This window comes from Drosophila serrata, unplaced genomic scaffold (assembly GCF_035046125.1).
Source record: "Drosophila serrata isolate PLE 108 unplaced genomic scaffold, ASM3504612v1 contig_275, whole genome shotgun sequence".
NCBI classification, from domain to species: domain Eukaryota; kingdom Metazoa; phylum Arthropoda; class Insecta; order Diptera; family Drosophilidae; genus Drosophila; species Drosophila serrata.
The window spans coordinates 750,335-778,174 of NW_028257173.1; the positions used below are offsets into that span (position 1 = coordinate 750,335).

General features: G+C 37.8%; 1 long non-coding RNA gene across 1 annotated transcript; it reads right to left on the minus strand.

The window, feature by feature from the left end:
• Nucleotides 1-23: 23 nt before the first annotated feature.
• On the minus strand, nt 24-27,840 carry LOC147643383 (uncharacterized). The gene is made up of 2 exons (XR_015272169.1): nt 24,828-27,840; nt 24-8,548 (listed from the first exon to the last, which is right to left on the minus strand). It is a non-coding gene; the product is annotated as an uncharacterized LOC147643383 (long non-coding RNA).

The following is a 27,840-nucleotide window of genomic DNA, read 5'->3' on the forward strand; positions in this document are numbered from 1 at the left end:
ACTATTTCAGATTTTCTTTTCCGTATTTCTCATAATTTTTACAGTCACTCTAAAAATTGCTATAAAACTCAAAATATATTTCAGTTGGTTACCCAATTCACCTAAAATTCTGTAAAAATAAAATAAAAGTAAAAAAACTAAAATCTAGACAACCCCATTTCTGTGGTTTTGTCCTAGGATTTAGAGTCCTTCTGCTACAGTGCTCTTTTCAATCACAACCCATTTCACTTTTAAGCCACCCGCACATATCCACATTTCAGCGTCAAAGCCGCGAATTCGCGTTCACAATTAACCACTTGGCAAGCCATAAATTTAACACACACACTCCGTAGTGTGTGTGTGCACATACAGTAAGCGAAAAACCGCAGTGGGTCACGCGTACAGTCGCCAGACCGGAAACCAAATCATTAGCTAGAAAAATTGACCATACCATGGGCCGAGGGGGGCTCTTTTATTGAATTTTTCGCAGCTACCAAAAACGGGGGGCGGATGTGTGGTTCTCAGGGGTGGGAGGTGGGGCGGAATAAATTCCACATCAAATGCATTTTCCAGTTTTCCCGCCCCATTCCCGGGGAAAGTCATGGCGACCAAATACAGTTAAGCGACCACATCCGCCAGAGGCCAAACCGAAATAATTATGTAACCAACAAAGTATTCCCCGCGCATATGCCCCATCATCCTTTTGCCATTCACAATTCACAAAGTTCCGGCCGCACAATGTAAACAAACATTCCAGATTTTTAATTTGTTATCTGTTTGCTCACGTTTTTCGTTCCTGTTCCTGTGTGTTTGCTTTTGCATTATATTTCCATGGAATATTGTCACTGCTGTGATTTCAAAGGCGCTTACAGCTTGTCGTTGCAGCCCAAAATTGGTTTTATGATTTTAAAGCAAATAAAAACAATGCCTGAAAAACACGAAAAATTGTTTACGTACTCTTGAAAATATTCTATGCTTTTACCTGGGATTTATATAGTTGGCTAATTAAAGATTTGTATTATGTTTCCGTTATGCAGATTGGCAGCCATCTTAAAGCCTCTAAGCCGCCATAACTGACCATTCACGGTGATTATTAATGAGATGGTCATAAAGCACTTCGCATTTCGGAAACTGCGCCCCAGTCCGTGTGCGATAATCAACTGCAAGTGGCCGGCACAAAAAAAAAATAGGAAACCAAAAGCATACACCACTGCCACTGCAACTGGCCGGCAATCAACGATATCGAGCTGATTAAAATCGGAGCCATTTTCCACTGTGAGCGGGCGGGAATTAAAACCGACAATGCTTTCGAGGTGGGCCACAGGAGAAGAGGCGGCGGCGGGGAAAATAAGCGGGGGAAAATGCCGGGAAAATACCGGGGCAAACGGCTAAGATAACTGGGCGCTCCAAGTCATGGCCGTAACATCGATGCAGGCACCATAGAAAACAATTGCAGTTGCTGGGGGAAACGCGATGTGAACACTGGACAATGAACGAATGCGAAGGGTTAAGATGGGTAAGGGGAAGTACCGTGTAGGTTAACCCTTGTGTCAGCAAACAATTTGAGGTTTTAACAAGAGCTTTAATGGGTAAATATAGTGAAAAGAAATCATTCAATTGATTTGAGAACTGAAATAAATGTTTATTCCTCTAAATTATTAAAATTCAGGGAAGAGAAATGTATATAAGGATTAATTATTAACATGTATTATATAGAATAATTATAATTTTCTGATACTTTTGGAATCCAAGATTTGTCTTAAGGAAACGTTTTATATTTAAAGTATTTGTATTTATATAAATATAAGTAAACTTTTATAACTTTCTAACTACAAAAATTAATCAAGTTATTTAAGGAATTAATCTCTTTTTGATTACAATTTTCCACAATAACTATTTTTTTCTTAAAAAACATGGGTTAAATAAGTCACGAAGGAGTTTTCAATGGGACCTAGGGAAACTGTGAAAACACAGCATGGTTTCCATGTGGGCGCCGTTATATGCCGAATTTATGCTTTGTCCTGCAGCAAGTGCAAGCAGCCGATGGACAACACCACCCCCGCTTTTATCAGTTACACTGCCTGCCATAAGTATCGCACAAAAGACATAAGTGCAGGGGTCATACAAGAAGTGAAAAGGGATGGGGGCTTATGGACACAGGAAACGGAGAGTTTATATTGCGCGCAGACAATTGAGAGCCCTTTGCACGCAGTTGCCTTCAAGAGATATCGTTTCCATTCAATAGCAGGTGCACAGACAAAAAAATATACTTAATTTTAAAGCTTCTACATCTTTCTTAAAAGCTTGTTTAATATTTAAAAGAAGTTTAAGTTTATTAAGCAAGATTTTTAAAAATTGAGTATATGTTTAAAGAATTCCTTTGCATTAATAAATTTGTCTGGACTTGTAATTTCATCTTCGTTGTTAACAAATTTCCACAGCATTAACATTCACATTCACCTGCAGCATATCAACCGGCTTGGAAAACAAATTTTAACTTAATAAAAGAAATTCCGAGCAGCCATGCAGATAGGAAAATGCCGCCGCTTTCCACCGTTTTCCACTCCCTTTACCACGCGATGAGTTATGTGTTGCGCAATTAACATTTGTAATGCTGGCGCACCCAACATTTTCCCGCATTCTATTATTTTTGTTGTATATATATTTTTTTCCTTCTTTCGTTTGGCAGAGCACTTAAAATTAAAAATTACAATTACATTTTACTTGGCAGACAGAAGCGAAAAATTTTGCAGCTCTGCGCCACGAAGGTCCTCAAGATGTCCTGGCGATATTTTATTTGCCACTTGGTTGCCTGAAAGTTGCCAAGAAATGAAGACGCCGAAAACATGGGACACAGGTTTCCCATTTCCCATCTCTCCCCTCTTTCGGCTTTTTATAACATTTTTTGTTTCTTTGTTTTTAGTTTTTATGCTCGCCAAAAATTCATTAAGTGGCAAATATACGCATTATGTTTATTGGTTTTTTGGCATATTTTTCTTTTGTGCAAAAAACTTTTGAGTTACAATGCGAATGCTTTGTATTAAATACGCATTTTAAGGACACTAGAAATATAAACGTTGCCCATAAATGTCGAAGGGGCATTGACCACACACTTTTAATTGAATGAATTTACCCAATTTATTGAACATTTTCAACAAAATGCAGCATCAGTTGAATTTTCCAGGAAGTGAGAAAGAGATGCAGAGCAAACGGATGCACTGCAGTGTTCGGGGAAAATTTGAAAATGCCTCGCTGTCAGCGACAAGAGCGGAAATTGAACTAATTATGTATTAGTTTGGCTCCAGGAGGAAAATTGCGAACCAATGCGATGCGATGCGATGCGGACAAAATTGGCTTTTCAAATGTTGCTCGCTGCAGATTTGTGAATATAAATTCAGGATGCGATGGGCAAACCAAAAATGGTTTCCAAAAAAGCCTGGCTTTTAGAATGCATTCGATTAGATTGGTTCGATTGAAAATCAAAATGAAAATCAATCGGAGCGACATGATTTAGGTGGGTCGATTTTTCAGCCTGAATTAGCAATGCTGGCAATTAGCTGGAAAATTTCTCTGTCTATGTATCCTTTATATCCGCACCCCTAGTTGACCTCAATTCCTGTAGAACAAATAATAAATTGCCATCGGGTTATTGTCCTGACCCTCCCTGAACAATAGGAGAGAAAAATCACATGAAAATCGCTGGCACTTGAGATAAATAAACATATACACTCTCTTTTCTTTATATACAGATGGCCTTGGCATCATTGTTGGAACACAAATCATCCAGAATCTCAATGGGGATGTGTGTGTGGCGGCAACCTCAAGTTCATGGGGCTTGAGGTCCACAAAAATAAGCCATTCGCGTCTGGAGTGCATAAGTATATATGAATGACTAGATCGTATATTATAAGTAGACGGCACATTTAGCACACATTAATAAAACCGCAAGAAACGTGCGACGAACAAATGAAAAGATGAGAACAAAAAATCAGATACACTGGGGAAAAAATACCTTATTATGATATTCAATACATGTTAGGGTAAAATTTATAGTCATAGGACAAGAAATGATAATGAAATACAAAGTAAGTTAGGGTGAGATTGAAAAGACTTTATGGTCATGTCCGATTGATATTGTTTAAAATCTTATATGGAAATATAATAACCTTTATTTTCAGTGCAGCCATGAATCGACAAAAGGAAAATCTTCGACACATGCAGACACTCCCAGCAGCAACAATCACTCATCATAATGATGCTCAGACATCGAGGATGAACTTGGGGACGAGGCACACACACACGATATGTGTGTGGCATTTTTGGCAGGAGTAAATTAATTGAATTCATTATGTCTGATAGATGCATGCGTATTTATAAGCATGTTCTGGCAACGGGCATTTAATCAAATGTCCACTCCGTGTGTGAGAGCCTGCCAAGAATTCAAGAGGATAATCATGAGCTGCTCCTGTTTGTTGCATCCAAATGAGTGGAAAACTTACTTAAGCACAAAAGCAAGTAATCTGATTAAATTAAGATTTTCGGTTCAATAGATAATTATTGGGAAAATTGATACAACAAGTCGCAAGATTAATTGAGCTTCAATTAATTAAATTAAGTATGTTAAGAAAGTTAAAAATAAGTGTACACTGCACTTAGGATTTATTTGAATAATTAAATGCATTTTATTAAAGAAAATATGCTGAATTATATTGTAAATAACATTAAACTTAAATTCAATTTAAATTCCGGGTCAATGGAATCATAATAAAGAGCAATTCACTATTTAAATTGTATCTGCATTTATATTGGAAAGCCAAACAGATTTAAATAATAGATTTTTATATTTGCTATGGCTTTTGGTTCGGCCACTTAATGTTGACTATAAACTTTTCACTCAAACTTCTAAATCATTTCCACCGGCAATTGCAAAATATAAATCCTTTTCATATTAATATTTGTTCAATATAACCGTTTAACCTTAATGGTCCTACAGCACATTCCATCAATAAATTTACCCAGGCTTTTGGTGGGGCTCACGATGTGTTTGCGATTCCACCCACGACAGTTTGGTTTGTTGTTTCATATCAAACGCCTATATCCCGTATTTGTATTTTATATGTGCACACGGGGAGTGTGCATATATAGTATATATATTTATATATATATATATGCCCTCGAATATCCATTCAATTCCGACATCAGGTTCGAATGATACACGCGGCATTATTATTGTTATTACAAAATGTTTCCAATGAATATTAAATGTGTGCACAATTTTAATTTGATTCACCAGTTCGGTTTATTTTATATGCCGTTCGCGACAGCCATTCCATTATTTTTATCATTACAAACAAATTACAATAAATATTGTTTTTGAGGGCAGCTTAACACGCCCAGAGGGTGTGAATAAAGCAAATTGGATAAAGTTGAAACTCAGAGCTATAGAAATTTTCCTTTTGTTCTTAATTAAGTAACACGCATGTATGTGGACTTTAAAAATGTAGCCTGAAGGCGTGAAAATATTGGCAAGCCCACTGATTTCGATTGAAAAAATTTATAAAATCATTATTGGTATTCATACATTTTCTTTTTACCTTAATTTTTCTTTCTTAAGCTCATTTTCTTCTCAATTATTTTATTCTTTACTTTTTTGCTCATTCAATACGACACGAAAACATGAAAGCTGAAAATGAATTAAATTCATGTATATATTTTCGTTCATTATTACTGATTAATCCTTATTTTACATCCTGATTTCTCCCATTGATTTTCTGAATTATCACTTACAACTGGGATGCAGTGGCAGATGCTGAGCTGAATTGGCCTCATTAAGGCCAAGTTAACTATCTTAAATTGTAAACTGCATCGCGTGATGAAGATGCCACCTTTTACCTAGATTTTTCAATTGCCTTTCAATTTGCCAAGGCGGCTGCTACTTAACCTGTTAAGAAACCATGCCCCAACTTGTGTGGGCTGCCGCAAGGCTGACTCGCTATTAAGACACATAAATAAGATAGAAGGGCTTAAGGACACGGTGCAAACGGTGCAAGTGGTGCAAGTGGGATGCCAGGCCCTGTGGTGCTCCATGTAACAGACGTGACAGCCATTTAAACGGCGAGGAGCAGGGCATTGTGCAGACATTAATGGCTGGATGCAACACCACCGGCACTTCAATTAATTAATTGCAATTTGCAAGGCACTGCAGACAGCGTTCGCGTTGGCCATTAAATGCGCTTAGCAGTGACGTTCTTCCAGGTAACATTGTGTAAGATGCCAGCATGGCGTATACTTGATGTTCCTGCACACGCACACCCATCACGTATACGCCACGTCGGCCCCTGCCAGCCGACGTGTTATTAACACCGCGTGAATCCAGCAGATGTCGTCATACCCATAATGCATCCATGCAGCGCTGTGGCACGCATAAATAAATGATGATGATACGGCTGCTGATGCCTCAAATAAGATTCAGCATCATGCACGAACAGACTGAACCGACCTCGGCGGCTGTAGGTGATGTCGAGGAAAAGGATTATGCACCTGCTGGGATTCTTGGATGCAGAGAAATGTATCCATCCCAATTTTGTATGGAGTGGCAAAGGGAAAGGGAGCAAGGAGAAGCTAAGGCAATTCCCAGACGTAGTTAATCGATGCAGCGATGCGACCTAATTAGATCCCAAGTGAATGCTTTTGATAGCCAAGACAAGTGAGCAATGTCTTCCCTTAATACAATTATGTCTTATAATACTTCAACGACGTTGAAAATTAAAGTTGCAGTACAGGTATATAATATTTTCCATAAAGATACATTTAAATCTTTAAAATTTAGACAAATAAACAATTATATAGATAATATAATAGGTACAATCATGAATGAATAGATGTATGAATCGTTCATTCGAATGTGAAATTTCGAATGAAATTCAAAGACCCATTAAATTTCACCCTAATTACCACAAATCGCCCGCAACTAATTTAATAATAGCTGCAAACCATAAGGGAGGTCAGATTTAGGGCAGACGCTGGATGATGGTGAAGGGTGAGTTGATGGCAAAATGGGAGTGGCAGCTGCATAAACTGGCCTCAATGGCCATTAAAAACTTCTCCTAGTTGGTATATTTTCTCCAACCCTCTGCTAAAGACCCCCCTTTCCGCCCCTTGCTCTGTATATACGTATATTTGCGGCAAATTGACGGTTTCATTCTCCGGCAACAGAGTAAACTTTCTGGCCAGGCACTCAAAAGTGGCTCCAAAGTCTCGACAACAATTCGCTCGAGGGAGGGTCGGCGGTGCTGGGTATCAAACACTTTATAGAGACCACTCGTAACCTCAAAGCGCAGACGGCATAAAACAATTGAACGTGAAACGTTTGACGCTAAGTCCGTACTGAGTACGAGTACGAGTACGAGTACGAGGACCATAAAAAAATTAAGTGACACTCAAACGGAGACACTGAGCAGCAGTGATTAATTGGCCCTCAAGTTTGCTGCCATCATTAAAAGTTGCTGTCAATGTTGTCATCTTCATTTGGCATTATGATAATAATTGGGCCACGAACCAGGACATTGCCAGGACATTGGGTTCAGGTCCCCTGTGCTGGTCCTGTCAAATGTTCAGGTCAAGTCAGCTATCCCAAAAAGTTAGGCCCGCCTGTCATCTGAGGAAAACCGTGGGGTGAAAATATATATATATTTTCTTGAGGTGGCATGAATTTTCGCAAATTGATGGCGTTAGTCGGCACTCATGAATACGTCAGTGAACAAATACGCATAAAACGGCCACTTGATTATTGTATGCTTCTCGAGAAAGTTTAATGAAATTTATATATACAATGGACAGCATGATGAATGAAGTTGTCTTTAAGGATTGAAGCACCCTCGAGACGGGTTTTGGTTGAATTTGAAACACGTGCCAGCTAAAAAAAGGGTTTTCATGAAAAATATCTCAACTGGCTGGCTAACCGAGAGTGGGTCATGATAATATCTTTGAAGAGGGTTGAATAAAGATAAGTAAGGCATGGATTTTTCCAGGAAATATTTGCTGGTTTTCTGGTCATAAACTAAGGAAAACGAGGCAGTATTTATTGGCTTAAATCCAAATAATTAAACCTTTCTAGGAAATATTAAGTGCTTTTGGGACTTGATAACTGAGTGTTAATTCCTAGATTTTCCTAATGGAGATTATGGTTTCTTGGAATTTGAAGACACTTACTTGAATTAAGTAATTTTATTTGAGTTAAATTAGGTTCTAGTATTCTTGGTTGTTCAAGGCTCTAATTAGTTCATATTTTATATATTTTTAAATATTTATTTCAAGTAAGGATGTATAAAATGCCAACATGGCGTATACTTAATATTCCTTAATATTAATATTAAACCAACAAATATCACGTATACGCCATGTATGCCCTCTACAGTCTGCTTCTAGTATATTCAGCAGATTAATATTTGTCATATTTTTAAATATTTATTTAACTTAAACCACACATTTACTAATGCACATATTTAAACTAGTTTTTAATGTGTACTCACTTTAGTTTTTCACTCCTATCCAAAGCCAGTTCAGTCAACTGCAAAAAAAAAGAAGTGATAATTTAAAGGTTAATGATGAAATAATATGCACCCAATTACTTGTTTATGCTCTAATGCCTATGAATAAATAAACCCTGGCTTATTGTTTCACCATTTCAAGCACAATTAAAATAAAAGCAAATTGCACTTGTTTTTCTATGCTTGCAAATTCCATTTTAATAGTCTTGTGATAATAGGACTTATCCCTGAGAGAATCAATCACCACTTCAGGCAGCCGCCTCCACTCTTCTGTAATAAATAGATGTCAAAAATCGAATAATAAATCACAGAGCGTTAGAGTCGTACTTATTGCATAATTTATTTTCTAAGCCTGATGCTCTTTTGTTTTTGTATCTCCTCCCCTCTTTGCATAATTTCATTTTCCCTATTTTCTATTCCCTTTTTCCTGGGCATATTGTGCCAATTTGAAGCTTATTATAAGTTTGCCTTTTATTATTACATTTTTTTTTTTGTTCATCGAATGTTTCGATTTGCTTGTGCGCTTGATTAAATTTGCACTCAACTTTCGAAGGCTTCATTAATCATCAGTTTGAGCAGGAGTGTAAATATGGCTGATAGAGCGCAGAAATAAAATCGAACAAAAAAAGTACAACTAAAACTTTATCCAGGAACTTTGTTGTAGTTATTGGAGCCCCTGCAGTTGGCATTGCCAATAATATAATTTACGCTGCCTTCACAGCAGGCCAATTCGAAGGATTGAAAGTGAACAAAAAAAAAAATTATGAGTTTCCTCAGCGATTTGCCATTTTTGCAGCCCAGCGAAAATCTACTTTTCGTCTGGACGTCTGTGGAAAATAAATTAGGAAATTTATAACCAACCGAGTGAGAAAGGAGAAAACTTTCATGACTAATGACCGCTGAACTGCGATGGCATAAATACAAAATATGAAATGTGAATTAATATTAAATTTATAAACTCTGAGGAAGTTTATCCTGAATTAAGTTTAAATTCTGGTTAAAGGATTATGAAGAGAGTGGGGGGCAAAGCGTTTTAATTATTCCATGGGGACGGAGAAGTGCATGTCGAGTAAATGAAAGTGGTTATTCTCCTTGGTTGCGTCCAAAAAACACAAAGGCCTTCATTTATACATCATCAAAATGGCGGTCGCGATGGCTAAGACAAAGGCCTCTCTTGTGCCCTTTCCCGTGGCTCCCTGCCCCATTTTCCACAGTATCTCAGAGTCATTTGTATCGCCAAGGCGGTGAAATGATTCGAAAAAGATACACTGTAATAGAAACTATGGGCCTTGGATATATATATTTTTACTAACAAGTAAGTGTAATTATCATAAAACATTTATTACCATTTTGAAATTTACCGAATTAAATAATTAAATGTATATATGGAAGAGTCTTTCATAATATATTAAGTACAATATTAACTATATTTCCCCCGACTTTTCACAGTTTACCGACTAAAAAATAACAACAAGGACCGCAGTGACCGGCAACCGCAATGCCCCGAGTGCCTCGCAGCTTGGAAAAGTGGAAAATGGCTCCGGCTCGAGTGCTGGGTAAGCTGCAAGGGAAAGAGCATGGAATGAGTTTCCCTTGTTCATTTAGCAGTCAAACGGAGTTTGCCAGTGTGGAGACATGCCTGTCTCCGCTGGGTTTCCGTTTCCTGTGCCATCTGCAAATTTCATGGCAATATATTTTTGCAGCTTGTGCGAAGAAAGACGAAAGTCTGCAGAGGGAGAGAGAGCGAGCCATGGCAAGTTTCCTTGCCCGGGACATCATCAGTCATTTTGTCTAAAAGAATATATTGCAATTAAAACCAGAAAATATGCTTTTACACTGGCCAACAGAGCTATAAGTTTGCCACATCCTTTGGTCTATCCACCCCTACCCCCGCGGTTCTTATTTATGAAGCGCCACACTTTGGGCCACACCCACTGCATTTTGACTGCAGGGAAACTTTGGAAGGAGCCTCGACTGCTTCCCTGCTTCCATCTTCATCTTGTTGCCACTGTTGCTGATGTTTTACTATCCGGCCAAGAGCAGCAGCAAATTAAAATTGCTTCATTCTGGCCCTCCAAGTACGCTGTAAGTCACGCCTTGTTATGGCCGCAGCCGGACCTTCAATGGATAAATGGACGGATTTGTTGGTTGGTCGGTAGCCAGGCATCCTTGGACGCTCGTTTGGCGGATGAAAACTGCTCCTCCTTCTGCTTCTGCTGTTCCTTCTGCTCCTCCTGTTGATGCCACAGTCGCTCGACACTTTATAAATTATGCGGATGGCAGAGGCGTGGGCTTTAATGAAATTTCCACCTCTTTCCACTGGAATTGAATTAATTTTTGGACCAAAAGAGGAATCGCTAGAGTCAAGAGGTTATTTACTTGTCATTATATAATACAAAATACACTTTGATCTTATAACCTGAGTTAAAATTAAACAACCAAACCATAGTACCCCAATTTCCCAAGGCTTTATTTAAAGGCAAACTTTTTCATAAACACTATAAGTGTCCACGAAAAATAAGGGGAAAAGCACAGTCCCAGAGCCCTAATTAAATAAGTTGCAACAATTCCATTCAACAGTACAACTTTATTACAATTTCGCGTTCACCTTTTACTGCAAAATGTCACCTTCACGATTCAAAAGTTTTTAAGTTCAGCAAAAACTTGACTCAGCCTTTTCACGACACTCGCAAACTAGCAACAAGAATTTGATTACTTTTCATTTCGCAATTCAAGGTAGTTTTCCTAGAGCTTAAGCCATCCGCATCCAATTCAAGGGAGTTATCCTCAAATACACCATTTTCATTTCCATTTCCATTACCATTTTGCAGTTATCTGGTCACTGCTTCAGCTGGCAAGTGCATTTTCATAAGCAAAACTTTAACTGAGCATTAGTTTTGGGCTGGGGCCCTCTCCTCCGTTAGCTGAATTTTTCATTAGAAAACTTTTCATGCACTGAGCGAAATGCTTAACAGACACAACGTCAGCATGGGAGACACCTGACGAGGCGAGAACGGAAAATCCGGAGGAAATGACGGCTCAAAAGTCATTTGCCGCTTTAGTTGAAATGTGTTACAAATGTTTAAAAAAAGGCGCTGGGGGAATGTCGAACAAAAGGCGCAGCTAAAATGTGTGTGGGTGCTCTGGTGAAATTTTATAAAAGCTTTGTCAGTTATGCCAAAAATTTCCTGAGACTCAGTCGCCACCCGCCCATGTCATTTGCCACACTTTTCACTCAAGACAATGAGTGTCATCAGGGGAGGCATCAAGTTTTCATAAGACCACGCATGCTGAATTTCTGATGAGTTTTCTTCCCTTCAAAATGGCAACCCTTCTTCAGTAAAGTACCGCCTACTTATGAGAATTTTTCTCTTTTTTTATTTATACGTCGCTGCTTTATGAGGCGTGCAAAATTTGGTCAGACAAAAATAAAAAAAAGATCGCTCTTAATAGAAAAATTTATTCGCGGAAATGCCAAAGTTTTCGCTGGCTTTTAATGAGCACAAACACAACGACGAAAGTAATCGCAGATAGCTTCAAAGTTTATTCGAGTTGAAATGCAAAGTTTTTATTTATGCTTTTGATTTAAATTCATAGAATAAAAAATATTGATGGGAAGCGGATAGGGAGCTGAAGCGTAAATATCAATCATACGCAGCGTGGGACAGCGTGAAAACAATTTGAACAAACTGGGAAAATTACTTTTAAAGCTCCAAACACACAGAGACACATGTAGCACTTACTTGCAATCCCCTCCTTTCGGCGAATGCCAACAGGAAACTCTCGACGAGAGTTTAAAGAGAACCTGACATATGGGGACTGTCGGGCTAAACAAATCACATCAGAACAAATAAAATCCCGCACAAAGGCAACCGCCAGCAAATAGACAGACGCACACAATGTGTGTGTGCGCTCTGACATGGCCGTTAAGTAATTCCATATTTTATTTGCCATGCCAACACACACACAGCAGCCGAAATAGAAAGGATTCGTGGGGGAAGGAAAGGATTCCGGCACGCACACAGAGACACCTTCAAGTGTTCGCTGAAAAGTCTCACATTTGTTTGCCGCATTCACAAGTGGAAGGCATCCAGGCAACAAAATCGGGACCAAAATAATATAAAACTGAGAGGGGACACTATATAGTTGAAGTATTAGAGATATCCTAGAAAAAACATATCTTTTATTGTTGCTATTTTTATTAAGTTTAAGAAAAATATGATAACCGGTCTAGAAATGTTTATGAAATAGATACTTCTGTACATCTATACAATTTAATTGTCATATAGAAAATAATGTATATTTTCATAAACATATTATAAATTAAAGTACCGAAAGAAAATTGGTATTAGTAATAATATTATTTAAATTCTAAACAACTCAGTATTTAATTATCTCTTATTTAAATTATATATATATAACAATATCACTATATAATATATATATATATAAATAACCCTGCAAATGTTTGGCATCTCCCAAATGAGAAGATTTTTTTTGCCACATGCCAATGATGGCCGGCGCCCCTCCTAACCCTTTTCTATTCCAAACCATCCTTTCCATCCTCCCCTGTCATCTGTCAGTCGTTTTATGTGCAATTCCCTCAAGTGCTTTATTTGGCAACGAGAAAAAAAAACAACAAAGAAATGCTTAGGGACCCGCTCACAACATCGTTAACTCTTTGGCTTCGTGCTCGGCCTTTTTTTAAACTGTTGCATATAATTTATTGTAACTAAAAGTTGGCTTTTTTTGCTCTGCCCCCAATAAGGGATTTGGTTTCGTTGGCCTTTTGGATTTTGTGGGTCTCTGGTGTGCAATTTTATAGTGCCTTTGTGTATGTTTATTTTTCTGGTGAGCTTAAGATTTCGCTTTGGCAAAAACATTCGACTGTTAGCAGTGACTTTGGTTGGGATTAAAACCGACATTAAGCTGTGATTAGTACCTGACTTTTTTCTGCTCGGGTTTATTTATATTTTTTTCCATTGTGGCACTTTCCGAGTTGTGAATTGCCACTTGAAAAGATCGAAGCTTATGAATTAAGTGTCATTCAAATAGCTGGTTTAAGCCTCTTAAATAAAATATGACCAGTTTTTCAGTGACGGAAATTCCTTTAAAGCTGACTTTGCTACCAAGCAACGAACGAGAGAGTTTTTTAGGGAAAATTATTTAACAGGGAAATAGGGTATATTCTGGGGAACATTGAGAAGTCCCTCAACGACTTATGCATAATTAAAATATCTAATTAGAAATAATCACATTAAAGCGCCAGACAGCAAAAAATATGTTGAAAGTGAGATGCTAAACGAGAGCAAAATTCTGGGGACAACATAATGAGAGCGTTGACTTGCCGCAATGGCAAAATTGTTGACATTAATTAAAATGTCATTTAAATGAAATATATATAACACTGCGGAATTTCACTCTATTAAGGCGGGACGTAGTAAACAGCCGCCGTCATTCCGCTTTCCTTGTTGTATTTTTTTATACCCCGCAAGATGGGACAAAAAGGACACACCGGAGTAACGAACCAAAGGACAACATCTCGAGAAAAGTCGACCTTCAAGTGGGCGGTACAATGTTAAAAAAAAGGCCAAAAGGGATACCGAGGATCCTGCGAGTGGGGAATGGGAATATTAAGGAGGCGAATGCATGGGAAAAACGCTCCATTAGGGTAATGAACAAGTTAACAGGCGCATATTTCTCATTTCATTCTTTTTATTGTTGCCAAGGGAAGATGTAAGGCAAAGAAAGAATGAATGAAAGAAAGCGTGGTAAGGAAAGAAAGGCCCAAAAGCAATTTCCATGTCCCCTCAGTGCTTGAGTTTAAATTTTTAATTTCCCCTTGTTTTCTTAGGCGAACTTCGAACATTTCCACCGTTCGGTCAGAGTCAATATGAAAATGTCGGCAAATAATTATAAGTAAATTAATGAAAATTGAACAAGCCAAAGATAGGGAAAGAGAGAGCGTGAGCCAAGGACGGAGAAAGAATGGCGGCAAAAGTCAATGGAGTGTGCAAAATTGTTGGCAATTTGTTGTTGAGCAAATAGCTTCATGGTCATTATGCTGGCGACTCATTTGCAAATGGCCAAGACGTCCGCCGTTGGCCTTTGCCCCGATGACTTGGCATCAAATTGGTTACTTTGTCTGGATTTCAGAGCCGAGGGCAAAGCTCTTTGAGCTGATTCAGCGCAAAAAGATTAATGATTTCGACATCGGATCCCGCTCGCAACTCCGCTGGTAAACATTTTCCGTTTCCTTTCCGGCGCGGCTTTCTGGCTGTCTCGATGTCTGGTTGTCTGGACTCTCGTCGCCTTTGACTCTTATCCAATAAAATGAAATTAAATAAATTTTTGAGCCAAATCTTATTTGCGTATTGTCAGCTTTGTCATCATCAATGGCCTCCCTTCTTGTTGTTCGATCCTCTGTATATTTATGTGGCCCCGAAGGATGCTAGAAGTGACTTTTATTTATGGCAATTGTTGGTGAACATTTTCTAAGCCATTTACCCTTGGACTTTATGTTCATTTCTTTGGCCCTATTATCGAGTGGTTGCTGGAAAAGTTTCTCAATTTAAAAGCCAGCTTTAATTTGTAGAGAAACGAAAAGTCTTGTGTGCGATCAAAAAAATTGAAAACATAAATCCATGACAGAGTCTACATGCCCTGCAGGAAGTGTAAATTTCACTAAAAATACAATACAATCAAAGTCTGAACTTGATGAATAACTACAACTAACAACAAGAAAAACCAACTATCCTTTTAGCCAAATCACAAAAAATTCTATGCCTGTTGGGTATGCAAAATATTTCTTCCAACTACAAAAAAAAGAAGCAGAGAAATATGTATACAAATATATTGCTGAAATTGTTCAACAACCGTTGGCCCACTGCGGAGGCGTACTAAGTGAATTGGGGCGTGGCAGGAACAAAAATTCATCATACGCCGCGTGAAACATCGTATATATTTTTCAGGATCAAACAAGCGAGATTGATGAGAGTGGCGAATATATATATAGATATAGATTTTTGGGGGGAGGATAGGATTTTGTTTAGGGGGCCAAATGTAAATTGTTTGGCTTTTCAGCGGGGAGTAAGCAAATGGGTAAGCAGTCCAAATAAACTGACTTCGTGTCCCAGTTCCCAATGAGTGTGGCCCCAAAAATGCATCCCAACTACGTAAATCCCCCAAATAACATGTAAATGTATGCACACACATACCTTTACGCTAACAAAAATGTAAAATAACACCAACTAAATAGAGAATCAACTGCGAAAACAACAACACAGATTTGCAAATATAAAGTATTATTTTACTTGATTAAATTACATTTAATGAAGAGCTTTGAAGAACAATGAACAAAATTTTAGGCTTTAAATTTAAAGTAAATTGAACTCACCAATTTCCTTTCTATTTCCCCAAAAAATGTCAATATTATTCGATTTTTCCCAAACGCATTCAAGTGAAAAGCCCACAAGTCCTTCTGTCACTTTAATTGAATCCTAATTTTTTTCAAACAATTTTTTGGGAGGAAAAACCACAAGGGAAATTGCAGGAGATGAGGAAAAGGGCTGCACTTGATGGTTGAACATTGTCGGTGAAGGAGGAAACCGCAATCACAACGCCCCAAGTCGTCGCTCCGGTGGTAATACAAACGACAATTACAACTTGCCTTCAAAATGAACGTACAAACAGATGGACCGCAACCGGAGTAAGGGGATACCGAGGCTACTGCAAATCCTGGGGAGGAGTCACGAAAACGTACTAAAAGCAAATCTGTGCGGTTAAACGCAAGTGTCAGCTGTCATTTTTGTGGAAAGGATTCTAAGGCCAAAAAAAAAGAGAAATCCCCAGGACCTACGAGACAGAGAGTGGAATATGCAAAGGCAATAATTCTTGGAGCAAGTGTAACAAGAAAATAAAGGCAATGGCGGTGGGAAAGTGGGAAAGCAGCCTCAGGGACAGACGTAATGAAAGCGGAGCTGCAGCCAGAAGATGTCAGCATATGCACTGAAGAGCTATAAAAAACGTCTTCCACTTTAGTAATGGACCGAGAGAAAAAAATTAAGAAAGAAAAAATATACACAGAAAAGAAAGGGTATAGGATTTTGTACTTCAAAATAAGAACAGTTTTAATGGAGTTTTAGGTAAACAAAATATATTTACAAGTGTCAGACTCGCATTAAAATATATCTTCTTGAAGTTCACTCCAGATAAATATATTTCCCTAAACTGAGATTTCTTTTATCTTTAAACTCATGTATTTATATACTTTCTTTAATTCTTAAACTGTAAGAAATTGATCAAATTTTTCCTACGTGTATAAATAGAGATTCAGCAATGGAGTACAAAAGAAATGCGTGTGGCTGGAAAGCCGGCCAAAAGGAGGATAAAGGATTTCCATAAGGCCCGAAGATAGATGGCAGTTTCCTTGGTTTTTTTCTCCTGGTCCACCTTAGATCACTTGGTTCGATATAAAAGGGACAACGAACAGTTGATAGTCAAAGGGGGCAACTTATAAAAAACCAAAAGACAAAGCTGCAGTTAAGTTAGAATCTTTTTGCATAAGCGCATTGAGAGATTGCTTAAGCAAATTGAGGACAGTTTTTTATGTGAATTTAAACAAAGTGCAGAGAATCTAAGAAAGAAATGATAAATTCCCTGGTATCTACAAAGTGAGGAATTCATTCTGACCATCTTGAAACCTTACCAGCCCCAGGGAGCAGGAATTGTAATTATAGTTAGAAAAGCAAATTAAATACATTCAACTACAGCATTGGCAACTCAAAAAATCCTTTATTTCATCTTTTAAGTAAGTATTTCCCATCTTAGCTTTACATTTTTATAGAAAAAGCGGCCCTTTTTTAGGCCACAAAATCCAACAAACTGCAAACCAATCTGGAATTAGCGAAGCTCTTGGCCTTAAGTTTCTGGCAATAAGGTATCAAGACCTTGAGCGGCTTCACATGGGAATCTAGTGGACACAACTGTCGGAGACATTTTCAAGAGTATTAAGGGCCAAATCCACTGGCCAGCAAATGATCAACCATAGACAAAAGCTGACGTACGACAACAGGCTGGATGCCCATGTCCTCGGATCCTCGGTAACCCTAGGACATCCCCTACCATTCCCACCCTTCTCCATTCTCTATTCTTCGTCTCTAATGCCTGCAAATCGCCTGATTATGGGCTTAAAGCCGGGCAGCCACATATATCGCCATGGAAGGAGCAGCTGGACTGGCCAGTTGTTGATGGAGGAAAATGGGAAAATGGGGTAAAGGACATGACAAGGAGTGGCCATCATGTTGAGTTGTGTTGCTCAGCAGGATTTGCATGGCATTGCAGTGTTCTTCGGGTTTTTGTTTTTAAGAATCCTGGTTTCTTTTCCTGGTTTTTTTTTTGCAGCAGGAAGACTCCTTGCTGCGACTTGGCGCCAGCCCATGAGGAAATCTTTGCCGCACATACGTACACTGAGGGAAAAGCAATGTAGCTTGGGATCTTGGAATTATGACTTTGATAATGAGAGGTGAAGTGGTTTCTTTCATCCTGTAGTAGTACTCTTTGTTTTATTATTTCTTCTGTAAAATATAAGTATATTTTATTTGCCTTTTAACTAGACACATAAATTAAATATTAAGCAAAATTTATACACCTTTTTGTTTGGAATTGAAAAACAATTATATGCATTTCCCTCTCAACTTTTATGCAAAACAGTATTTTAAAATAGTTTATTTTCCCGTGTACAGTGTGCTGGGTTTGTTTTTGTGTGTTTGTGCGAACTAAAATCATAGTCATGTCCATGAATATCCTTAACTGATTACATGCAAGAAAGCTTATAAAAACAAGAGCACCGCCCGGCGACAATGACACAACAGCTGCTCGGAATGCAGGCTAATATCCTTGGCCCTGGGTCCTGCCATTCCCCCCTCTTGCTGTTCCTGAGTCCTGACTTGACTTGCCTTGTGTCTCAGAAATGTTTTGCATTCCAAGGCAGCTGCTTGGCTTCCTTGTAGGGCCAGTGGCAAAATAAATAGCCATGGTTTAATGGCCAAACTGTTACCCAGCAGGACATTGATGAAGAAAATGCTTGCATAATTTATAAATTTTTATAGTGAAATATATATTTTTTTAATATAAAACAGGTCCTAACGAAATTCATTCTAAATATAAAATAGTATATAAAATTTGTAACGTATTTTATTTATTGCATTCCTATTTTTCTACTCTTGTTTTCAATTGTATAATGTCACATTGTCAGTCCTTTTATGATTCATCAACTCTATCCATTCCAATTTTGAATTTAAAAATAAAAAAAATAAACCAGCAAAGCAATATTGAATAATAAATTTTGATATAAAAATATAAATTAGTTTAATATTCTTGTAGCTTTTATTAAAATCTTGAATACTGCGTCTTAATAAATTTTAATCAGTGTTGAATTTTTGAAAATATAAACGACAAATATTGACAAGACTGTGTTAATCCATTTAAATACCAATTAAATTAATGGAATTGTCATAGCTTAAGTGAAGCCAATTAAAAACAGCTCGCAGCTGGTTCATATATATGCATATATATATATGATCCTTGAGGGTCGAAGGACCGCCTCGTGTGGCAGTGAAACCACCGAGTGTGGCCGCTCTAGCGCCAAACCACTTTTCCCACAATTACGCGCTCTTAATGAACGGCAATTGGGCGACCACAACAAGTTGAAAATTATGCTTCGTAATGGCCGTTGACAGTCATGAATGAATGCCATTGACAGGTGGTGGCAGAGGAAGTGGAAGTGACACAGGGAAGAGGAAGTGGAAGTGGGGAGTGAGTGCTGAATCCTGTACTCTTCCCCGTATCTCATTTCATTTCATTTCATCACTTTAAGTGGCTCGGACACACACACACACATTTTTATGTAGGCGTTGGCATTGGTCCTTGAGGGCCATAATGCAGCCAATTAATTATTTGACCTGCTCTTTTGCCGCAGGCATTTTGACTGACAGCTGGCCGTAATATTATTGTTCCCAGAGTGCGGCCATATGTCCGACATTCAGCATCCAGCATGGAGCATGGAGTATCCTGCATCCTGCATCCTGCATGCGGCATCCTGCATTTCGCATCCTTGGCGCATTGCGTGATTTATATTTTTAATATGGATTGCTTTCATTATGCATTTTTCACAATTTTCTCATGCTGCATCTCTGCCTTTGGCGCGGTCAGTAATTGTAATTTCTGTTGTTTAAAAATTTATGACCATCAATGGGTGCCCGAAGCTTCACTGCAGCCAGGGATATATACTGACCGAATTTTTTTTTTATAAATATGTATATATATAAATATTCGCATGTGCAGTGCAGTGCAGTGCAAAGTGGGTGCAAAAGTGGTGCAAAAATAATTGCATTCCCCTTCGAGAAAATTGAAATTTCATATGGGGGAAGGTGCCCGGAAACGAGCATAAAGTGGAGAAAAATGTATTAAGTGGAGAAACGAGACAGTTCATTGCGCCCAAAAATCCCCCGAGTTTCCCAATTTTTTTCGCCCCAAGAAAATTGTTGATTTCAGCACATGCCTGGTATTAATTAAGAAGAGACTCGAGAGCTGGGTTCTCCTTCGGAAGGGAGAAACCAGGCCACAGCGGACTTAATCCGGTAACTTAATGTTCATGGCAACTATCCAAAGGAGTCACTGTCAAAGTTATTAAGTCCTGAGCGGATTCGCTCACCGGATAAGCCGTTGGCAGTTAACATCATTAGACGATGGCCAAAAGTTTCTCTTGGGTAAAATCAAAATAAATAAAATCGCATAATAAAAATTGAAGTGAGCAAAAAGTTTGCGACGTGATAACTATGTGTGCAGGGGATTTCCACAGACACAGCTGGGAAATCTAGGGAAAGTATCGACACACTTAACTACGTGCGACAGGTGAGAATGGAAAGAAGGAAAAACAAAAATCTCAATAAATTCGAAGAAAGCGTTAAGCAGACAATTACTCGGGGATTAGCGTCATACTTAGGGCCAACTTGTTATGGGATCGAATAACGCGCAAAAATCCCAACTGGAGTTGAGAAGGAAAAAGTTATCGCAGCACAAAATGAAAATATTTGTATCAAGGGAAATTTTTAAAATAACTTAAGGAGATTTATACAGAGGAATGAATTTTAGTTATACTTACTTAGGCTTATGCATACCTTTGACTTTATTAACTTTAATAAAGTGCAATACAAGGGATAAATCCACCTAAAGTATAGATGTTCCTTGTGCTCACATTTTATTTGTGTGAAAATCCCATCAACAGAAATATTCCCATAAATAAAAATGTATTTAATGAATTGATAAAAATGTACTCAACTGATTTCTTGTCGAATATTGCTGAGTGCTCAAAGGTCTCGCAAAAAAAAATATATGTATATAACAAAATATTTTGATATTTTCCCCTTGGGACTTAGGACCAACCCATTGAGCACAATCACTCAAAGGTAATTCAATTATATTTGCGGATACACTGCACTTGACCATTATAAATGCATTCGAGTCAGAATCACACAAAGTCCCTGCCGGGTCGAAGGATTCCCATTTCTCCTGTATCCCTTCTTGCACTTTGCTTGGCCTTTTACTTATACTTTTTGCTAGAGAAAGACTATTTTCGCTCTTTATCTTGGCCATGACATGATTTATATGCAGCCATTTTATCTGCTATGCGCACAAGTGGAATATGCGAGTTTTTGCTCACAAAATGAAGCTTCGAGTCCTGCAGAAACACAAAGCCTGCCAGCGATTCACCTATGTATCCGCAGACACACTATAAACTTGCCTCTGTGGTCGCATAAACTTTTGCGTATGCACAAAGTCCATATTATTTAAAATATGCATAAATTGGACTTTAAAAACCACCCAGCCCAGCCACCACACAAGTGTATACCTGCGGCAAATGCAGGTTGTATGCATTTTCCAAATACATATATATATATATATATAGTATATTCAGTTTCCGAACATGAGTGCGAGACCTGATATGCAAAAACATCGGTGAGCTTAACATACTTCGGCCCCGAGCCGTGTATTTGTTGTCTCATATCCTCAAGTGGGGTATAATGAGTTTGTTATGAAGTTTGTCTTACAAAAATATACCCAGCATGGTTAATGAAGAGGAAAGTCTTTAATTAATATCAAATTGAAATTAGTTAAAGTCTTGCAAGCATTTCATAGTAAATAAAAAATAAAAAGAATAAAATTAAAATAATTATTTTCTTTTCAACTTGATCCTTTAAAACCCCACAAAAGTACAAAAACTTATTTCCAATATCATTTTTGCCTCTTCTATTTTTTTGTTGACCATTTAAAAAGGCATCTTTCTCACAATTACACTTTGCATACCTCAACTTTAACTACTTTGTGGGTAATCAAACAATGTCCGAAAGTTTATTAATTCCTTTGTCATTCTCTTTTTTTGCCCGACATTAGTTTTTCTCAGGTGAAATTTTCCCTTCTGTTTCTGCAGTCACGTGTTTTCAGTTTGCGGCGTTAAAAAAAAAAGGAAAGAAATGTTGGCAAAGGCACTCATACAATGAACGTGTAATGCCAGATTCAAGCTCAACTTTTTGGGGAGCAGAACCAACGCAAATACACAGAGACACAGAGACCGACAGAAATACCCAAAGGGCTGAAGTTGGTTTATTTTTGTTTTCCTTTTGCTTTGGAGACTTTGGCATGTGCCATATGCCATATGGCAATGTATATATGACAACGCAAACTTTATGGCAGGTGGGCCGGAAGCTGCTGTGGGCTGGATTTGTTGAGTTGTATGGCTTAACGAGAATAACAAAAATTCGCTTTTCCTCCACTAATCCATTTGCTTGCCCCTCACGCATTAAATGCATTAAGTTTTCCACTGCAAAAACTTTTCCTTCAATGAACACTCTTGTATTCTTTTCAGTTCTGGATTTCCCATTACCCATTACTTACAGAGAGGTCAGGGGTATCAATTCAATTGAGGTCAAAGAATATTACAAAATGAAGAAGTGTTTGTAAATATTTAGTGATCAAGGAAAGTATTTTATTTACTCAACTTGTGAAGAAAATAATTCCTCATGATATATTTTGATGCGAAATAAAAACATTTTCTTATGAATACATTGGATTCTCTAAATTGTACAGTTTTCTACCCTCAAGAGAGGATATCAAGAAGTCGAATCTTTCTAAAAAAATACGTATTCTTTCTTGTTTTATAATTGAATTGTACGGCAGCTGGCTGGAGGCCCTTTGTTTACACTTGAAACTACTCGTATTTGCACACAGCTTGGCTCGGTGTTTCGTTGCTTGCCGCTTCCCCTTATTTGCCACACTCCCTTGCTCCCTGTGTCTGTTTCATGCGGAAAAATCTAATTACTTGGCTGCTATTTAACTAACTCCGGGTAGCAGTGCTAGCAGCAGCAGCAGAAACAGCATCAGCATCAGCAGCACTCAGACAGCTTCCCGTACGTGTGTGTATTTTGTTTTGTTTTTATTGCCAGGCGTGGCGAACGTGGCGTATGCGTAATATCGCGCTCAACTGGCCTACGTGGCGCAAAGGATTCTCTCCCCGGTGATACATTAAGTGCTTATAATTGGAACGAATGCGCCAAAGTAACTTATGATGTTTACACATGACTTACAAATTGTTAACGTCGTTCGGTTTTTAGCATATACATAGGAGGAACCAGCGTTCACCCAAATGCAACTGACACGAACTCTCTCTTCCCTTCCATATCAGATCTGCGGTGCTGTTAATGGCCATGGTTCCGAACTGCTGCCACGAGCAGAATTTGCCTTGGCGCGGCTTACCTCACCATATTTGTCATGCACTTGAGCACGTCGCCATTTGTGGCAGGAAAAGCGGGGTGCCCGAACGGGGAGAGCCCTGCCCCTCAAATCCCTTAAGCTGCAGCAGTGACTATATGGTGCAACAAGCGAAGCTTAGTGGGGACTCAAATGATAATCTCGATATGGTAAAGGAAATCTAGTATTAAGCATAAAAGCAAACTACTTTCAATATTTGCAAAATTTTATTTCATATTCCGATTTAAAGGAATGTGTAGTTTATAGTTGACTGCAGTCAGGGTTTCTTCTTACTCTGTTTAATTATGGATTACTCATATTAACTTTTATCCTACTTTATTTGTATAACATAATATTTTAACACATACTCTACTTTAAGTCTTTGTTTTCCTCAGTGGTTTTAATATAATTTCCAAAATATATACTTTACTTTCACAATATTGAACACAAAACATTAGATAAGTACGGCAAGACTACATGAAAATTCCCAGGAAGAATAACTTGGAAAATTAGAGTAGAAAAGCTCTCTGCCATGAAACCTATTATTAAGGAATATTCATAGTGCCAATTAGCAGGACTTTGTGATGCTGCCCCGTCGTGAAAAATTAAAAATTCATGGATGGCAATTATTAAGTATACGCAGGGTGTGACATTTGGTTTGTAAGCGCCGCGGCAGCAAATCTAGAAAAGTCTGAGGGCAAATCCTCTTGTAATATATCAAAACATTTTAAGCTAAATTTAAATTAATTATAGAAGAGCTTCTCGCATGCTTATTTTTTTTTTATTTTTTGGTTGCCAGTGCATCTCGCGTCAGCTTCGAGCTGGAAAATTAATTACATGCAATAGCAACAAAGTCCTCGACTGATGGAGAGTTGTCTGCCGTTTCTGCCCCAAAATCAACACTCAAAGTAAACTTTGACAACCAAGGTTGGGGGTAAGAGAGGTGGCAGGAGTAGAGAAAATAGGAAAGAAAAAACGCTCTGAGAAAATACTCAGGTTTGGGGAATGGGACGTTATTGCGTTAGGTAAAAGTTGTCAAGTGTTCTGTTTACTTTACTTTTATCAACATTAGAAATCAATTAATTTCGCGTTCATGCCAAAAGGGAAATCAATAAAAAAAAAATTACATGTCTTCAGAATCTTTATTTTATTGTTGTTTCTTTGAATTATTTCGGCTTGAATAAGTTTCAGAGTCAATAAATAATTTACAAGCTTGTGACAGTCAGTCTGTTAGAGTTTTTATTAGTTCGACATTTGATTTTATTTTGCCGCGAATGTTGTTTTAAATAAGTTTAAATTGGAGTTTACTCTCGACTATAAATTGTCTATATGTTTGTATCATCAATTCAATGGCACAAATTGATTAAATTGATAGAGTTCAATCTGTGGCCAACTACCGATTTTTTATGCAATTTTCACTGCTTTATAGTCAATTAATTTTTATCAAAAATAAAAAAAAAAAAACAAATGCAATTACTCAACATCTAAGCTTACCGAAAATGTATGCCTTTTTTTATTCTGCGTATTCCCAATGGTAATCCGAACTGGTTGCTTTTTTATGCCATGCATTTAATTAAAGCATTTATTTATCACACACAATGACACAGTCGCACACGGGGACACTGATATTTATGTAAACATAAAATGGCAACTATTTTTTGTTGGCCTTTTAAATGTTTCCAAAGGCCCAAATTATGTAAGCATTCTTTTTTGTTATATATTTTATAAGATTAATTTATATATCGCTATTATTTTAATGCATGCTCAATTAAGTATCGCCAACACACAGATACACATTTACGGAAATATGCGATTTCAAATACACACACACAGAAATATATAGAAGGGGGATATAGAAAGCACTTTAATGCATTTATATCATCGATTTATTGCCGTTTGCCATTTGAAAGTTTGCCATTTACTATTTATTGTATTTTATATGCATTTCCTTATTTTGTTGTCAATACAATTTCCTATGCTTCTTGATCAGATAGCAATTTATATTTCGATTAACATGGATTTAGGTCAAATCTAGGCAAGTAAGGGGAATTATGTTTTCACTGTATTAATAAGCATATGCTTTATGATAACTTTTGTGCTTTATCTAATTTTGATTAATTTGAATCAGTTGTTGAGCATTGATTGTGAATTATTTAACTTTTTTTAGTATCGCCTTCGTTTACTTTATTTCATATATATTTTGATTTATTGTTTTGCAATCCTTATAGAGATTTTTCATTCAGTTTTTATGTCGTTTGATTATTCAGTTCAATTTTAAATGGCATGGAATTTATTTTGTGGCTATTTGTATGCTAATTTATTGTATTCCCTTTGCGAAGGCTTTTATTATTTGAATAGTTCATCAACTATAGATTTTATATGAATTTTTTAAGTAGCTTTTTATTTTTGTTTGTTTTTCTTTTTAATACACTTTAATCTTTGTTCAAGTTTAAATGTAACTTTATTTAAATTTTGATTTACTTGTAAGGATTTCTTTCTTATTAATTTTGATTTACATTTATTGCTGCTATTAAACTTCAATTTCGTTTGATTTATTTGCCACACCTTCGGCCAGGCTAGGCGCAATGCTTATTAGCAGCTGGCCCTGCCACTTTTGTGATATTTATTTTTCTACCTTCAAAAATGTTGGCAACAAGTCAAGCACTAAACAAACACCGGGCCAATTTTACGGATCCCTTTTTGGCCCCAATTTGATTTGATTTCGACTGACAGGACTGTCAATTATGGACACTCGACTTAGCACCAATTGCGGGAAAAATAAACAGAAAATTGTGCCGGTAAATCACGCCGATTTCACGCGACTTTCTGCGAAGGATAACGCTGGGACACAGGACAAAGCCCCCAAATGTCGAGGATAATCGAGTGTTGTGCACGGTAACAGCAACGCCGCTTGACTGACGCTGCTGGGATGCTGGGACGAAATTTCTTGGTCAATGTTAACAGTCAAAAGCCGAAGTTCGAATTGTTTGTGGATCCTGTGAGGAAGTGCGCATGCTCCTGACACGCACTCTCTCTCTCTCTCTACGATTTCAGGACTCTGATTCGGCTGACACACTTTTCGGTTTCACATTGCTGTAGGTTAGGGCCTCGTCTTAAAGCGAATCGAAGGCATTACTTAATATGCCTGGCACCTTTTGCCAGCACTCATTTCATGCTCCTCCAAGCCCCGGGTCTGGACTTAGCATGGCATAAATGATTTATATGGTGTTGCCCAAGTTTTCATTCATCTTTAATTCGAACCAGAGCCAGAGCCAAAGTACGTAACCCCGCACATGCACACACGTCTCGCCACATTAAACTGCAGGTCAGTGTGATTTGTCCATTTGTCTGGCCCTTGGCAGAGGGATAGGGTTCCCTTTCGGACAGCTGCAAATTCATTTATGTTAATTTCGCTCGGTTAGACTTCTTGGCCGCAAAAACCAGTGTCGTGTTGGTTGGCAGACACATTAACCATGGCCTCTGTTTGCCTGCTTTATGTACTCCCCGCATGTCAACACACAACGTTGCGTATGCGTTATTTTAATGAGGTTTTTCGTGCGCCCTAAGGATTAGTTTTATGATTGGGCATATTAGTCAGGACCCTCTGACACTGTGCCGTGTGCTTAATTATGCGTACTACGTACGTATTTCTTTTTGAAATAAATTATTTACCAGTGGCAATTGAGCTTAGGAGAAGTCATCAAGATGGGCGAAGGCGTTAAGTTGAAAAAGGAATAAAGGTGGGGTCCTTAGAAATGATACACAAAATTAGAAGGTGTAGTGTGCAACAAATAAGTAAGCATATTAAAGCATTTATATAAAACTTTAAGAATTATTTTAAATATTAAAATATTAATTAAGTATGAATAGATTTTTATAATAAAAAAACATTATACTTTTTAAAATAAATGCCCTTTAAAATAAATACAGCTTTTAAAACACATTCCCCTAATTACGATTTTCTTGTGAATATAGAACCCATTTTTACCAAAAATCTCTTCTCATCCATTTCGCGGAAACAAAGTCAGCCGCAAGCTATATTTTTATAAAATTAAGAATTTTCCTTACACTTCAAGGAAACTCCTCCTTTGAAGTTATGCCTTTCCAATGCCTTAAAATCTCCCAACCCACATATGAGACCCCCCTCGGAGTGTGGAAAGTGGCTAAGCCAAATCCATTCTGATCCACTCCCGCATTCCATACAATAGAACACAATCAGAATAGCAGAGCACTCTGTCGAAATGCGCATTCATAACTCAAAATGGCAAACTAATTTACGCCAGACTTATTATCTCTTCGGTGGCAACATGTTGCCTAGAGTGGTCCACCCCAAGGACCTTTCGCTGCTCTCGCAGGACTCCCGCCTGTCATCATCGCGGCCATTTGGGCGCTGGCATATATATTATAGGTAACAGTGGTGGCTTTGGTCATTACCGATTTGAGCAAAAAATAAAAAAATATAATTAATATTCATTTGGAAATATATGAAATCTTCCACTTTTTTTTT